This window comes from Jaculus jaculus, chromosome 10 (assembly GCF_020740685.1).
Source record: "Jaculus jaculus isolate mJacJac1 chromosome 10, mJacJac1.mat.Y.cur, whole genome shotgun sequence".
In the NCBI taxonomy this organism is placed as follows: Eukaryota; Metazoa; Chordata; class Mammalia; order Rodentia; family Dipodidae; genus Jaculus; species Jaculus jaculus.
Window position 1 is genome coordinate 101455394 of NC_059111.1, and position 15437 is coordinate 101470830.

Here is a 15437-nt window from a genome sequence, read left to right on the forward strand (position 1 = left end):
GCCAGGCCTCACAGCCCTGGCTCTATTCCCCAGTGCCCACATAAAGCCAGATGCAAAGAACTATTTGTATGTGGAGTTTGGTTGCAGTGGCAGGAGGCCCTAATGTGTTCATTCCCCAAGCCCCCTCACTTGTAAATAAGTAAAATAAAAATGTTTTGGCTTTTATAAAATATTTTATTTTATTTATGAGAAAGAAGAGGTAGAGAGAGGGGGAACTGGGAGAGGGAGAGAATGGGCACACCAGGGCCTCGAGCTGCTGCAAACGAACTCCAGATACATGCACTACCTTGTGCATCTGGCTTACGTGGGTCCTGGGGAACTGAACCTGGGTCCTTTGGCTTTGCAGGCAAGTGCTTTAACCGCTAAACCATCTCACAAGTCTATAAAAATGTTTTAAGATTTTGAGGGTTGGAGAGATGGTTTAGTGGTTAAGGCGTTTGCCTACAAGGCCAAAGGACCCAGGTTCAATTCCTCAGGACCCACGTAAGCCAGATGCACAAGGTATTGCATGTGTCTGGAGCTCAACTGCACTGGCTGAAGGCCCTGGTGCACCCATTCTCTCTCTCTCTCTCGCTCTCGCTCTCTCTCTAATAAATAAAATAAAAAGCTTGGGCTGGAGAGATGGCTTAGCGGTTAAGCGCTTGCCTGTGAAGCCTAAGGACCCCGGTTCGAGGCTCGGTTCCCCAGGACCCACGTTAGCCAGATGCACAAGGGGGCGCACACGTCTGGAGTTCATTTGCAGAGGCTGGAAGCCCTGGCGCGCCCATTCTCTCTCCCTCTATCTGTCTTTCTCTCTTTGTCTGTAGCTCTCAAATAAATAAAAATTTAAAAAAAAAAAAAAAAAAGCTTTACAAAAAGATTTTGAGACAGAATGAACCAACAGCTCACTGATTTGGCGAGACTAGCTAGCCAGTAAGCCCCAGGGAGCCTCCTGTTTCTGCCTCCCCGGCACTAAGATTACTGGCACATGCTGTCCCGCCAGGCTCTTCAGAGGGTGTGGGCATGTGAACTCAGGTCCTCATCCTTGCACCAGCCCTCCTTATGCTTGCACAGCAAGAACTTCACTCAATGCGCCAGTAACCCGGCACCTGAATTAGTTACATTTGTGACAGGTCAGCCAATAATGGGGGAGGGCTCACAGGCCAGCTGACAGCAGACATCTTTTATAGTTATCAAGTCTCAGGGGGATGGGAAGGACCCTCGACAAAAGATTACCACCTCATAGAAGGAACACTCATATGAACAAGGCATGGTGGTGCATGTCTTTAGTCTCAGAACTCAGAGACTGAGGTAGGAGGATTGCTGTGAGTTCGATGCCATCCTGGAGCTGTAAGTGAATTTCAGGTCAACATAGGCTAGAGTGAGATCCTACCTTGAAAAAGAAATAAATAAAAGCAACCAGGCATGGTAGCACATGCCTTTAATCCCAGCATTTGGGAGGCCAAGGTAGGTAGTTCACCATGAGTTTGAGGATTCTCTAAGACTACATAGTGAATTCCAGGTCAGCCTCTGATACCCTACCTCAAAAAGGGAAAAAAAAAAAAAATTCGGGCTGGAGAGATGGCCTAGCGGTTAAGCGCTTGCCTGTGAAGCCTAAGGACCCCGGTTCGAGGCTCGGTTCCCCAGGTCCCACGTTAGCCAGATGCACAAGGGGGCACACGCGTCTGGAGTTCGTTTGCAGTGGCTAGAAGCCCTGGCGTGCCCATTCTCTCTCTCTCTCTCTCTACCTCTCTCCCTCTCTCTCTCTGTGTCACTCTCAATAAATAAAAATGAACAACAAAAAAATTAAAAAAAAAAAAAATTCTCACACAGAAAAATGGACAACCCTGGGGTAGAGATAGCTTAGAGGATAAGCTAAGCCTAAGGACGCAAGTACAATTCCCCAGTGCCTATGTAAAGCCATGCACAAGGTGGCACATGTGTCTGGAGTTCGTTTGCAATAGCTAAAGGCCCAGATGTGCTTATTCTCTCTTTACCTGCCTCTTTCTCTCTCTCTCTCTCTCCTTCATAAATAAAGACCCAGAAGAAATAGAAGTTCCAACTACATTAATAATATTAGAAATGTCAATTAAGGGTTGGACAGATGGCTTAGAGGTTAAGCACTTGCCTATGAAGCCTAAAGACCCCGGGTCAAGGCTCGATTCCCCAGAACCTATGTTAGCCAGATGCACAAGGGGGCGCATGCATCTGGAGTTCGTTTGCAATGGCTGGAGGCCCTGGTGCACCCATTCTTTATCTGCCTCTTTCTCCCACCACCACCCCCGCCTCTCTCTCTCTCTGTTGCTCTCAAATAAATAAATCGAAAGAAATGTTAATTAAGGCATGTATGGATGAAATTCAAATAAAGAGAATCAGAGGCCTTTGCTTTCCAGTGCATGTTGACAGTAGCAGTTACGACTTGTTTTCACTAGACACAGCTTAGGACATGCACCCAGTACAAAGACTTTTCTTGTAACTTTGGACAAAACGAATTTGGTGAGTTCGAGGCCACCCTGAGACGACATAGTTAATTCCAGGTCAGCCTGGACCAGACTGAGACCCTACCTCAAAAAACCAAAAGGAAAAAAAAAAAAAACCCAAAAACAAAGGCAGAAAAAAAATCCTGCAGTGAACCATCCATTTTTTTTGGGGGGGGGGATTGAGGTAGGGTCTCAATCTAGCCAACATAAGGTAGACAATAGCAACAGGAGAGTGTGCCAAACACTGGCAAGGGGACACTGGCTATAACACCCATAAAACTGCCCCCAACAATACACTCCCTCCAGGAGGCATTAATTCCCAAATCTCCATCAGCTGGGAACCGAGCATTCAGAACATCTAAGTTTATGGGTCACCTGAATCAAACCACCACAGTAGCCATGTAAAAATACAATTGGACAGGGCTGGAGAGATGGCTTAGCGGTTAAGCGCTTGCCTGTGATGCCTAAGGACCCCGGTTCAAGGCTCAATTCCCCAGGTCCCACATTAGCCAGATGCGCAAGGGGGCGCACACGTCTGGAGTTCGTTTGCAGAGGCTGGAGGCCCTGGCACGCCCATTCTCTCTCTCTCTCCCTCTATCTGTCTTTCTCTCTGTGTCTGTCGCTCTCAAATTTAAAAAAAAATTAAAAAAAAATACAATTGGACAAAAAGGGAATGATCTAAAAGTTAAGTTTGAGGGCTGGAGAAATTACTTAGCACTTAAAGGCACTTGCTTTCAAAGCCTGCTAGCTTAGGTTCAATTCCCTATACCTACATAAAGCCAGATGCACAATGTGGCATGTGCATGTGGAGTTCATTTGCAGTGGCAAGAGTCCCTGGTATTCTTTCTCTCTCTCAAATAAGTAAATAAAGTACTTTTTTTTTTTTTTTTTTAGGGCTGGCGAGATGGCTTAGCAGTTAAGGCACTTGCCTGCAAAGCCAAATGACCAAGGTTGAATTCCCCAAGACCCATGTAAGCCAGATGCATAAGGTGGCACATGTGTCTAGAGTTTGTTTGCAGTGGCTGGAGAACCTGGCACATCCACTCTCATTATATATTATATATTATATATTATATATTTTTTAAATATATTTTCTTAGCCAGGCATGGTGGCACTTCAGAGGCAGAGGTAGAAGGATTGCATGAGTTCAAGGCCATCCTGAGACTACATAGTGAATTTCAGGTCAACCTAGGCTAGAGTGAGACCCTACCTCGAAACACCAAAAAAAAAAAAAAAAAAAAAAGTTAGAAAGATAAAATAAAATGAGCTAGGTGTGGTGGTACACGCCTTTACTCCCAGCACTTGGAAAGGGAGGCAGAGGGAGGTGGATCACTGTGAGTTCAAGGCCACCCTGAGGCTACATAGTGAATTAATTCCAAGTCAGCCTGAGCACAAGTGAGACCCTATCTCGGGGAAAAAAAAAAAAAAAAAAAAACAAGAGGGCTGGAGAAATGGCTTAGCGGTTAAGCACTTGCCTGTGAAGCCCAAGGACCCCGGTTCGAGGCTCGGTTCCCCAGGTCCCACGTTAGCCAGATGTACAAGGGGGCGCACGCGTCTGGAGTTCGTTTGCAGAGGCTGGAAGCCCTGGCGCGCCCATTCTCTCTCTCTCCCTCTATCTGTCTTTCTCTCTGTGTCTGTCGCTCTCAAATAAATAAATAAATAAAATTTAAAAAAAAAAAAAAAAAAAAAAACAAGAGCTGGGAGAGTGTTCCCAGTTTGGGACAGGGCAAATACACCTGACCAGATCCTTCTTGGCCTCCCTCTCGAGTGCAGCATTCTATCTGTTAGGACCTTTCCTGGAATGGTGCTTGACCTATAATCAAACAAAGTAGGTCACAGGGTTTCTCTGCCTAACTCTTACCCAGAAAATCAAGGAAAAGTATTATTAAGTTTTATAGCTTACTTGATCGACCTTGGAATGAAAATTTCTAGCCTCTATAGTCTGCCTTTGGGGGGAGGCTGGGGAGCAGGAGACAGGAATGTAGATAAGTTAGAGAGAGAGATTTTATTTTATTTAATTCATTAATTTATTTTTTAGAGAGAGAGAGAGACAGAAAGAGGCAGATAGAGAGAGAATGGGCACACCAGGGCCTTCAGCCACTGCAAACAAACTCCAGACGCGTGCGCTACCTCGTGCACCTGACTTACATGAGTCCTGGGGAATCGAGCCTGGGTCTTTTGGCTTTGCAAGCAAGCACCTTAACTGCTAAGCCATCCCTCCAGCCTGAGACTTTGCTTTTGGTAGGCCCATTTGGGAGGACTTCACCTTAGGGCATCATTTTCTGGGTCTCAATGGGGGCAAACCTGAGGTTAAAAATATACATATAGTATGTTACCTACAGCTGTGTAAGTCACAATCATCTGCTTGACAGTTGTAAAGCTAAAACAGTCAATGTATATGGAGAATGGTTGCAGTCAACCTTGTGTTGCTGCACAAAGAACCTAACCAAGAGCTGCTTGTGGGAGGAGAGGGTTTATTTTGGCTTACAGACTCGAAGGGAAGCTCCATGACGGCAGGGGAAAACAATGGCATGAGCAGAGGGTGGACATCATGTGGAAGACAGCAGCAGAAGCCCGTTGCTGAACACAAACGGAAGCTGGCGATATTACCCATAAATCCACCCCCAACAATACACCACCTCCAGTAGTATCCAATTCCTGAACTGCCACCAGCTGGGGACCTGGCATTCAGAACACATAAATTTATGGGGGACAGCTGCATCAAATCTCAAGTATTAAGACAATTATTTGAGGTGGGTATGGTGACACATGCCCATAATCCCAGCATTCAGGAGGCTGAGGCAGGATTACAAATTTTAGGCTAATCTGAGATTCACAGCAACCACCTCCCAAAAGATAATTATCTTGGCTGCAAAGCAATAGCATAGCTAATTTCACTTTAAAGACATTCCTTCAAAAAAATGTTAACATAGCCGGGCGTGGTGGCGCACGCCTTTAATCCCAGCACTCGGGAGGCAGAGGTAAGAGGATCACCGTGAGTTCAAGGCCACCCTGAGACTACATAGTGAATTCCAGGTCAGCCTGAGCCAGAGTGAGACCCTACCTCGAAAAAAAAAAAAAAAAAAATGTTAACAGGGCTGGAGAGATGGCTTAGCAGTTAAGTGCTTGCCTGTGAAGCCTAAGGACCCCGGCTCAAGGCTCAATTCCCTAGGACCCACATAAGCCAAATGCACAAGATGTTGCAAGCATCTGCAGTTCGTTTGCAGTGGCTGGAGGCCCTGGCACGCCCATTCTCTCTTTATCTATCTGCCTCTTTCACTCTCTCTCTGTCTGTTGCTCTAAAATAAATAAATAAAAATAAACAAAAAAATCTCTCTAAAAGAATGTTAAGGGCTGGAGAGATGGCTTAGCAGTTAAGCACTCGCCTATGAAGCCTATGGACCCCGGTTCGAGGCTCGGTTCCCCAGGTCCCACGTTAGCCAGATGCACAAGGGGGCGCACGTGTCTAGAGTTCGTTTGCAGAGGCTGGAAGCCCTGGCGCGACCATTCTCTCTCTCTCCCTCTGTCTCTCTCTCTGTGTCTATTGCTCTCAAATAAATAAATAAAAAATGAACAAAAAAATATTTAAAAAAAGAATGTTAACAAGGGGCTGGAGAGGTGGATTAGTGGTTAAGGCACTTGCCTGCAAAGCCTAAGGACCCATGTTCAATTCCCCAGTACCATGTAAGCCAGATGCACATGCATCTGAAGTTTCACTGCAGTGGTTAGAGGCTCAGGCATGTCCATTCCCTATCTGGCTCGTTCTTTTTCTCAAATAAAAAAAAATAAAATAAAATGTTTAAAATATCACTGGGGCTGGAGAGATGGCTTAGCAGTTAAGACATGTGCCTGCAAAGCCTAAGGACCCAGGTTCGATTCCCAGAACCCACAAAAGTCAGATGCACATGGTGGCGCATGTATCTAGGGTTCATTTGTAGTGGCTAGAGGTCCTGATATGCCCATTCTTTCATTCTCATTCTCTTACCATAAATAAATAAATGGAAAAAAAAACTAATTTTTTTTTCAAGGTAGGGCCTTGCTCTAGCCCTGGCTGACCTGGAATTCACTAATTTATCAAGCAAAAGTAACACTTCTAGTCAGGCGTGGTGGCACATGCCTTTAATCCCAGCACTTGGGAGGCAGAGGTAGGAGGATCACCCTGAGTTCGAGGCCACCCTGAGACTACACAGTGAATTCCAGGTCAGCATGAACTACAGTGAAACCCCACCTTAAAACACACACACACACACACACACACACACACACACACACACCAAAAAAAAAAAAAACTTCCAAAAAGAAATGCTCCAAGTTGGGATTACATTGCTCTGACAGTAATAATGGCACAGTACAGGGTTGTGTAATACATGACTACTGAGATATTTCAGACGATTTTCTAAATAAACTACCTTTTTTAATCTTTCTTTGGTTTTTCGAGGTAGGGTCTCACACTAGCCCAGGCTGACCTGGAATTCACTATGTAGTCTCAGGGTGACCTCCAACTCACAGCGATCCTCCTACCTCTGCCTCACGAGTGCTGGAATTAAAGGCGTGCACCACCACACCCAGCTACTGAGATGGAGCAGAAAAGCCTTAATAAGTACATCAGGAAAATAGTTTTAAACAGTCACCTGCTATTGACAGAATGCCATCTAAATGCATACTATTATCCTATTTAGTCCTGTGTAATTAAAATAATTAAAAAGGAGCTGGAGAGAGGGTTTAGTAGCTAAGGTGCTTGCCTGCAAAGCCAAAGGACCTCAGTTTGATTCCCCAGTACACACATAAACCAGACGCACAATGTGGCGCACGCAGCAGGAGTTGGTTTGCAGTGTCTGGAAACCCTGGTGTGCCCATTCACTCTCTTTTTCCCTCTCTCAAACAAACAAATAATAATTAAAAAGAACACAGTGAATATATATCCTGGACATCCCAGAGATGACTTCCAATCAGACGTGAACACAGGCGTTCTTGCCAGTTCTGAAACATCGAGCACCTCCGGGGACCATTCTTGGTGCTTCCAAGTTTCATGTAGCCCAGGCAGGACTCAAACTCTCTATGTAGCTGAGGAGGACCTTGAATTTTTGATCCTCCTGACTCTATTTCCCCAATGCTGGGATTATAAGCGTGGTTTATGCAGTTGGGTGGGGGGCAATCAATCCTAGGGCTGCATGCATGCTAGGAAAACACTCTACCCACAGAGCTACATTCCCAGTTCCTTGTTGGTTTGGGTGTTACACTGTAGGTACCCTCATATTCACTGTGTCAGCACAAACTGCCCTCCAACATGTGGTAATCCTCCTGTCTCAGTCTCCCGTGTGTTGTGATGACGCATGCGCCACCACAACTGGCTCAAGGTAGGAGGACTGCCATGAATTAAAGAACATTCTAGGGGTAAAAGTGAGTTCCAGGTCAGCCTGGGTTCCAGTGAGATCCTGGCAAGAAAGGAAAGAAAGGGGCTGGAGGGATAGCTTAGCAGTTTGTCTGCAAAGCCAAAGGACACAGGTTCAACTCCCCAGGACCCACGTAAGCCAGATGCACAAGGGGGCGCATGCATCTGGAGTTCATTTGCAGTGGCTGGAGCCTTGGCATGCCCATTCTCTCTCTCTCCCTCTCTTTCTCTCTGTCAAATAAATTAATAAATAAAAATAAAATATTTTTTAAAAGAAAGGAAAGAAAGGGAAGATAGAAAAGGAAAGAGGGCAGCCAAATTTCTTTTCAATTTTTTTTTTTTATTTGAGAGTGACAGACAGAGAAAAAGGCAGAGAGATAGATAGAGAATGGGCGCACCAGAGCCTCCAGCCACTGCAAAGGAACTCCAGACACGTGGGCCCCTTGTGCATCTGGCTAATGTGGGTCCTGGGGAATCGAGCCTCAAATGGGGGTCCTTAGGCTTCACAATCAAGCGCTTATCCACCAAGCCATCTCTCCAGCCCTCTTTTCAATATTCTTGAAATCACAATAGCTTGTCATGTAATATTTTCGCAATTAATACTTAACTACCACATAATAACGGATAGAGATAAGAAGTCGCTCTTACAGTATTTGTGGGATTACACATGATGTGCATGTTTGGGTGCATAGTCCATGGCAAGGCAGGCTCTCTTGTTTACTGCTGTTTGCCAGGCTAGCTGGCCTGGGAGCATCTGGCATATTCTGGTGTCTTCGCCACCCTTCTTGCTGTAGGCACGCTGGGATCACAGACTACAACTAGTGTTTGACTTTTTCAAGGAGACTGCGGATTCAAATATTCATATTTGTACAGCAAGCGCTCAATCCACAGAGCTATCTCCCTACCCCCAGTATTTGCAATTCAAAAAGTAACAGTGTGGGCTGGAGAGATGGCTTAGTGGTTAAGGCACCTGCCCTTTTTTGTTTGTTTTGTTTTTCCAGGTAGGGTCTCACTCTAGCCCAGGCTGACCTGGAATTCACTATGGAGTCTCAGGGTGGCCTCAAAGTCACGGCGATCCTCCTACCTCTACCTCCCTAGTGCTGAGATCAAAGGCGTGCGCCACCACATGCAGCTTTCTACCTTCTTTTACCTTTAACCACAGACCCATCTCCCCAGGTCCCTACAATACTGGGAAATTGAACCCAGAGAGGGCAGGCCTTGCAAGCAAGCACCTTTAACCCCTAAATCATCTCCCCAGCCCTATAAGATACATTGTTATTGACCAAAGTCACCATATTGTACAATTTATCTCTGAAGTATTCCCTCTGAAATTCTTGTATCCTTTAACCAACATTCCATAATCCTCCATAGTTACCTTAAAAGAAAAAAAGAAAACTTGCCGGGTGTGGTGGCACATACCTTTAATCCCAGCATTCAGGGAGGCAGAGGTAGGAGGATTGTTACGAGTGCAAGGCCACCCTGAGACTATATAGTGAATTCCAGGTAAGACTGGGCTACAGTGAGACTCTACCTTGAAAAACAACAAAAAAACTTGTTAAAAAGAGTTGGCTTAATGGTTAAGGTACTCAGCTGCAAAGCCAAAAGACCATGGTTCGATTCCCCAGGACCCACAAGGTGGCACATGCATCTGGAGTTTGTTTGCAGTAGCCAGACCGTGGAGTGCCCATTCTCTCTCTCCCTCTCAAATAAATAAATAAAAATAAAAATTTTTTTAAATGAGATGGGGGTCTGGGCATGGTGGTGGCACGCCTTTAATCCCAGAACTCGGGAGGCAGAGGTAGGAGGATCACTGTGAATTCCAGGGCACCCTGAGACTACATAGTGAATTCCAGGTCAGCCTGGGCTAGAGTGAAACCCTACCTTGAGGGGGAAAAAAAAAATGAGATGGGGGAAGCCAGGCATGGTGGCACACACCTTTAATCCCAGCATTTGGGAGGCAGAGATAGGAGGATCATCATGAGTTCAGGGCCACCCTGAGACTACATAATTAACTCCAGGTCAGCTTGGGCTAGAGCGAGACCCTACCTCTAAAAATAAAAAAATAGTAATAATGAGATAGGGAAGCTGGCTTCTTCTCCAGGGTCTGACTCCTTCCCTGCACCCTCACAGCTGAGTTCTGTCAGAAGAAAATCACCCGAACAAGCTGACATCAGATTTAAACCACAAACCTCAAAGAACATGCAACACTGCCCAGGAAGCGACCACACTTTAACAATCGCGACTTGGTGCTTTTCCACTTCTCTTTTGACACTCCCAACAGCTTTCTCTGCTCTTTCACTCAGTCCCATGGCTTTCTGTCAATGACTCTGGGGTTTTAGGTCCTAACTCAGATCCTCCAGGGTTCTACCTGACGTCTTGATATCTCTCCACTGCCCTGAAATAGAATCCTTGCATTTCTCCCTTCCCAGGAATTTCCCGCCTCAAAAAACAGTACCTCCCTTTATTCCTGAGGCCAAGGTGACAGGAGATTTTTCTTTTTCCAGGTAAGGTCTCACTCTAGCCCAGACTGACCTGGAATTCACTATGGAGTCTCAGGGTGGCCTCAAACTCACAGCGATCCTCCTACCTCTGCCTCCCAAAAGTAAAAGGATTAGAGGCCTGCACCACCAAGCCTGGCCTCTCCTTCTTTATTGCTTTCCTCCATGGAGTTTATCCCAAAATGATCGCTTGGTTTATATGTTTGTTGTTCATTTATAAGCTTCATGAGACAGTGGCTTCTCTGTCCAAAGTCCACAGCTCTAGCTCCAGGATCTCCCAGAGCACTTAGAATGATAAAAACTTTATGATGACTCATTGACTGAGGGCCAATACTGACTGCCTGTAAGGTGCCAGGCACCCAGCTGGGTACTCTACTCTGCACACATTATTATATTAAGGCCTCCAGATATTTTCCAGACGAGAAACATATGAGAAAGAACTATTTCCTGTGGGGCATGGTGACTCACACCTTTAATCCCAGTATTTAGGAAGCTGAGGTAGGAGGCTCTCCTTGAGTTTGAGGGACTACATTGTGAATTCCAGGTCAGCCTGGGCTACAGCAAAAGCCTACTTCAAAAAAAAAAAAAAAAAAAACTAAACAAAACAAGCCGAGCATGGTGGGGCATGGCAGAGGTAGAAGGATCACCATGAGTTCAAGGCCACCCTGAGACTACGTAGTGCATTCCAAGTCAGCCTTGGCTAGAGTGAGACCCTACCTGGGGGTGGGGCGGGGGGGGAAGCCCACCTTATTGACTACAGTGCTTCCTGGGAAGTACAGTGGATCGGTAATTACTTCTCTCTCCAGAATTCAGTTTTTGCATTTGTAAAGCAAAAAGTTTACATGTACTCAAAGTATAAGAAGTAGATAGGAAAACAGTGGATGGATGGTACAGGGTACCAGTTTTTCTTTAATATTTATTTATGTGCTTATGTATGTGAGCGTATTTCAGGGTTTTTTTGCTGCTTCAAATGAGTAACCGTCCAGCTTTACAAGGAGGGCTGGGGAATTGAACCAGAGCCAGCAGGCTTTGCAAGCAAGTGCCTTTAACTGCTGAGCCCTACCATCTTCCCAGTACTTCCCAGGCCCTGCCATCTTCATAGTACTGTATATGTTATGATTTATCACCCCAACCCTCATCACTTACACAAGCATCTCTTTATCTCACATTATCTACTTTGAAATACTTACCAATATCACATACTTTTACTCAAGTCTACCCAAGTGTGGCAGTGTGTTCCTATATTTCTAGCACTCCCAGAACTGCATGTTTAAAGACAGCCTGGACTACACAGTTAGACCCTGTCTCAAAATTAATCTCCCTGTAATTTTTCTCTCTTCTTAAACTGGCTCATGTTAAGTATCTAATTATCTGTTTCAGAGTGCATAAAACAGCATCTTTATTTTAGGGTTCCTAAAACCATGTCTCCCTATTTTTCTGTTTTGAACACGTCTCAAATACAACTAGGGCTGGAGAGATCGCTTAGTGGCTAAGGCACTTGCCTGCAAAGCTAGGTTTGAATCCCCAGGACCCATTTAGATGCACAAAGTGGCACAAGCATCTGGAGTTCATTTGCAGCAGCTGGAGGCTCTGCCCATTCTCTTTCTCTCTATCTGCCTTTCTTTCTCTCTCTCTCTCAAATAAATTAATTAGTTAAAATGTTTTAAAAAAAAAAAAACATTTTTTTTAAGACAACTAGGAGCTAGAGAAACGGCTTAGTGGTTAAGGCACTTGCAAAGCCAAAGGACCCAGGTTTGATTCCCCAAGACCCACGTAAGCCAGATGTACAAGATGGCACATGTGTCTGGGAGGCCCTGGAGTGCCCCTTCTCTCCCTCCCTCCCCCGCCTCTTTCCCTCTCTCTCTCAAATAAATAAATAAAGACAACTAGTTTTAAGAATAAAAATCTGGGCTGGAGAGATGGCTTAGCGGTTAAATGCTTGCCTGTGAAGCCTAAGGACCCCGGTTCGAGGCTCGGTTCCCCAGGTCCCACGTTAGCCAGATGCACAAGGGGGCGCATGCGTCTGGAGTTCGTTTGCAGAGGCTGGAAGCCCTGGCGCGCCCATTCTCTCTCTCCCTCTATCTGTCTTTCTCTCTGTGTCTGTCGCTCTCAAATAAATAAATAAATAAATAAATTTAAAAAAAATAAATAAATAAATAAAAAGAATAAAAATCTCAGGGCCGACAGTGCAATTCAGTAGTAGGGCGCTAGAAGTTCTCACTGTCATCCCCAGCAGCAAAGGGAGAGGAAAAAAATGATATAAAACCACCTCCACCTTCCAGACAAACCACTTCAAATCATGTCAGTGGTCACTGCTGGGACATGTCATTACCACTGATGAAACAGGCAGCAATCCAGAACCTTAAACAATGAACAGTGCATTTGCTCCCAGCAGCCGGGAGCAAGCATACAGTGCACCCACACTATTTTTGCCTAAAAAGTTTTGTATTGTTTCAGACACTGGCCCACGCTTGTAACCCAGCACTTAGGAAGTGGAAGGAGAAGGATCAGGAGTTCAAGGCCTGAACCACATCCCAGTACTTGGGAGGAAGAGGTAGGAGAATCGCTGTGAGTTCAAGGCTAGCTTGGGACTACAGAGTGAGTTCCCAGTCAGCCTGGGCTATGTTGAAAAAAAAAAAATAGAAACAACTAAAAGTATTGTTCCACAGAGAGATTAGAAAAGAGTTAACAGAGGGCTAGAAAGATGGCTCCGTGGTTAAAGGCACTTGCATGCGAAGCCATATGGCCCAGGGTTTGACTCCCCAGTACTCAAGTAAAGCCAGATATACAAAATGCAGTTGGAAGTGGGCTTGTGGGTATTATAGCCAGTTTCCCCATGCCACTGTTTGGCTCACACTCCTGTTGCTATTGTCCACCTGATGTGGGCCAAGGGGTGATATCCACCCTCTGCTTATGCCATCGTTTCCCCCAGTCATCATGGAGCTTCCCCTCGAGCCTGTAAGCCACAATAAACCTCTTTTTCCCACACACAGACACAAAAAAGTGGCACATGCATCTGAAGGTAGTCTGTCCATGCACCCACTCACTGTCTCTCTCCGTCTCTGACTGCCTCTTTCTGTCAAATAAATAAATAGAAAAAAAAGGAAACCTTTAATCCCAGCACTCAGGAGGCAGAGGTAGGAGGATCGCCATGAGTTCAAGGCCACCCTGAGACTACAGAGTTAATTCCAGGTCAGCCTGGACCAGAGTGAGACCCTACCTCGAAAAACCAAAAAAAAAAAAAAAAAAAATGGAAAGATTAACTGAAAGTGTCATTCGGAGAATAAAAAACCATGCCTAGACTCCCAAAAGGCATTAAGTTTAAGTTGAAATCCCAGATTTTCCAGTTAATTTCTTTGGGCCTCAACTTTCCCACTTAGGGATTACATGAAATCATCCATGAGATTTGTTAGGATACAGTCTGTTGTAGAGGAAACACCTAACATGTAAATGAAAAATAAGTTAAGAACCAAAGCAGTGAAGTCATTCTCTCCAACTGATCCATAAACACACAAAATTATATGAAGGTAGATTGGAAGCAACGTTTCTCTACAAGGAGGGTAGCAATTAACAGTGGAATCGGGCTCAACCTGGCAACTATTCTTCTATAAACATTTCAGTAAGTTATCAAGGCATCGTCTAAGAGCTTCTATTTCGGGAAACAATCCAAACGTAAGTGAACACACTTATCCCTGTCAAAATCAAAAAATAAACAGACCACACTTTGCAAGGAAGAACAGCCAGACACGGTGATTGCACGCCTTTCACGCCCCTGCACTCTGGAGGCTGGAGTAGAAATTCGAGACAAGCCTGGGGCTAGAGAATGCGCTCCAGGCCTTTCTGGGCTACAGTGAGACCCCACTTTGACAAAGGGAGAGAAAGAAGAAAGGGAGAAAGAAAGGAACAGTGAAAGAATGGCAAGGAACACAGCCAAATTCCTAAGATCACGGTAGTTAACAGAAAACAAAAACCTAGTTATTCCGGGATGCCTCTTCGACTTCTGCTCCTCCTTTCCAAAAAGCCTCGCACTTTACCTGCAAAGCATCCCTCGGGCGGCCTGAACGGCGGATGTGCGGGCGGGGTGTGAGCGTCCCGCAAGCCTGGCTCGCGCAAACCCAGCAGCAAGGCGGACGGGCCGCGCGCGCGCGCGCGGGCTGGGATGCGGGGCGGGGGTGCACGCCGGCCCAGGACCCCGCGGCTGCAGCGGCCGCGCCCCGAGCCCGGCCCGGGTGGGGTTCACGGTGCGGGGCTTGCCGCGGGCCCCGCGCGGAGACACACACCCCCCGCCCCGCGAAGCCCCTGGGCTCCACGCGCCCCCGCCCGCCCGCGTGCGCACTCACCCGACGCCCGCAGCAGTCCGGCGCTCCAGCCGCCCGGCTCCGATCGCCAGCTCGCTCCCCCGGCTCGCCCGCTCCGCTAGGCTGCGCCGCCTGCCGCCACCTCACCCTCCCAGCCCCGGCCAGCGCTTCCGGGCGCTCACGTGCCCGCTCGTCCCGGGGCATGCCGGGAGTTGTAGTCCGCGCAGCCTCACCTGCGGGCGGCCCTGGGTTTTGCGGGCTAGGCTTGGAGAGGGAGGTGAAAATGTTAGCTGAAAAAAGACATTTGAGAGCCGGTTTGGCGCACGCCTTTAATCCCAGCCCTTGGGAGGCGGAGGTAGGAAGGTCACCCTGAGTTCGAGACCACCCTGAGCATATAGAGTGAATTCCAGATCAGCCTGGGTTAGAGCAAGACCCTACCTCAGGAAAAAAAAAAAAAAAAAAAAAGTGGAAGAATGGCTTAGCGGTTAAGGCCTTTGCCTGAAGGGCCAAAGGACGCAGGTTCGATTCCCCAGGACCCAAGTTAGCCGGATGCACAAGGGGGCGCACATGTCTGGAGTTCATTTGCAGTGGCTGGGGTGCCCATTCGTTCTTTCACTCTCCCTCTTTCTCTGTCAAATAAATAAATTTTACTTTATTTTTATTTTATTTTATTGACAGCTTCAATACTTACAGACAATAAACCATAATTCAGACCCCTCCCCCACTTTCCCCTTCCCAAACCTACACTCCATCATATCCCCCCCTCTCCCTTTCATTTTGATGTCATCAT

At 46.4% G+C, this 15437-nt stretch overlaps 1 protein-coding gene across 1 annotated transcript in view; it reads right to left on the reverse strand.

Moving 5' to 3' along the window:
- The window catches only part of Slc37a3 (solute carrier family 37 member 3), a 54090-nt gene extending 39296 nt beyond the window's left edge, over nucleotides 1-14794 (reverse strand). Inside the window, exon 1 of the mRNA XM_045160874.1 lies at nucleotides 14690-14794. The gene's annotated coding sequence lies outside the window, so the exon portion shown is untranslated. The remainder of the gene's footprint in view (nucleotides 1-14689) is intronic.
- Between the last annotated feature and the right edge of the window lie 643 nt (nucleotides 14795-15437).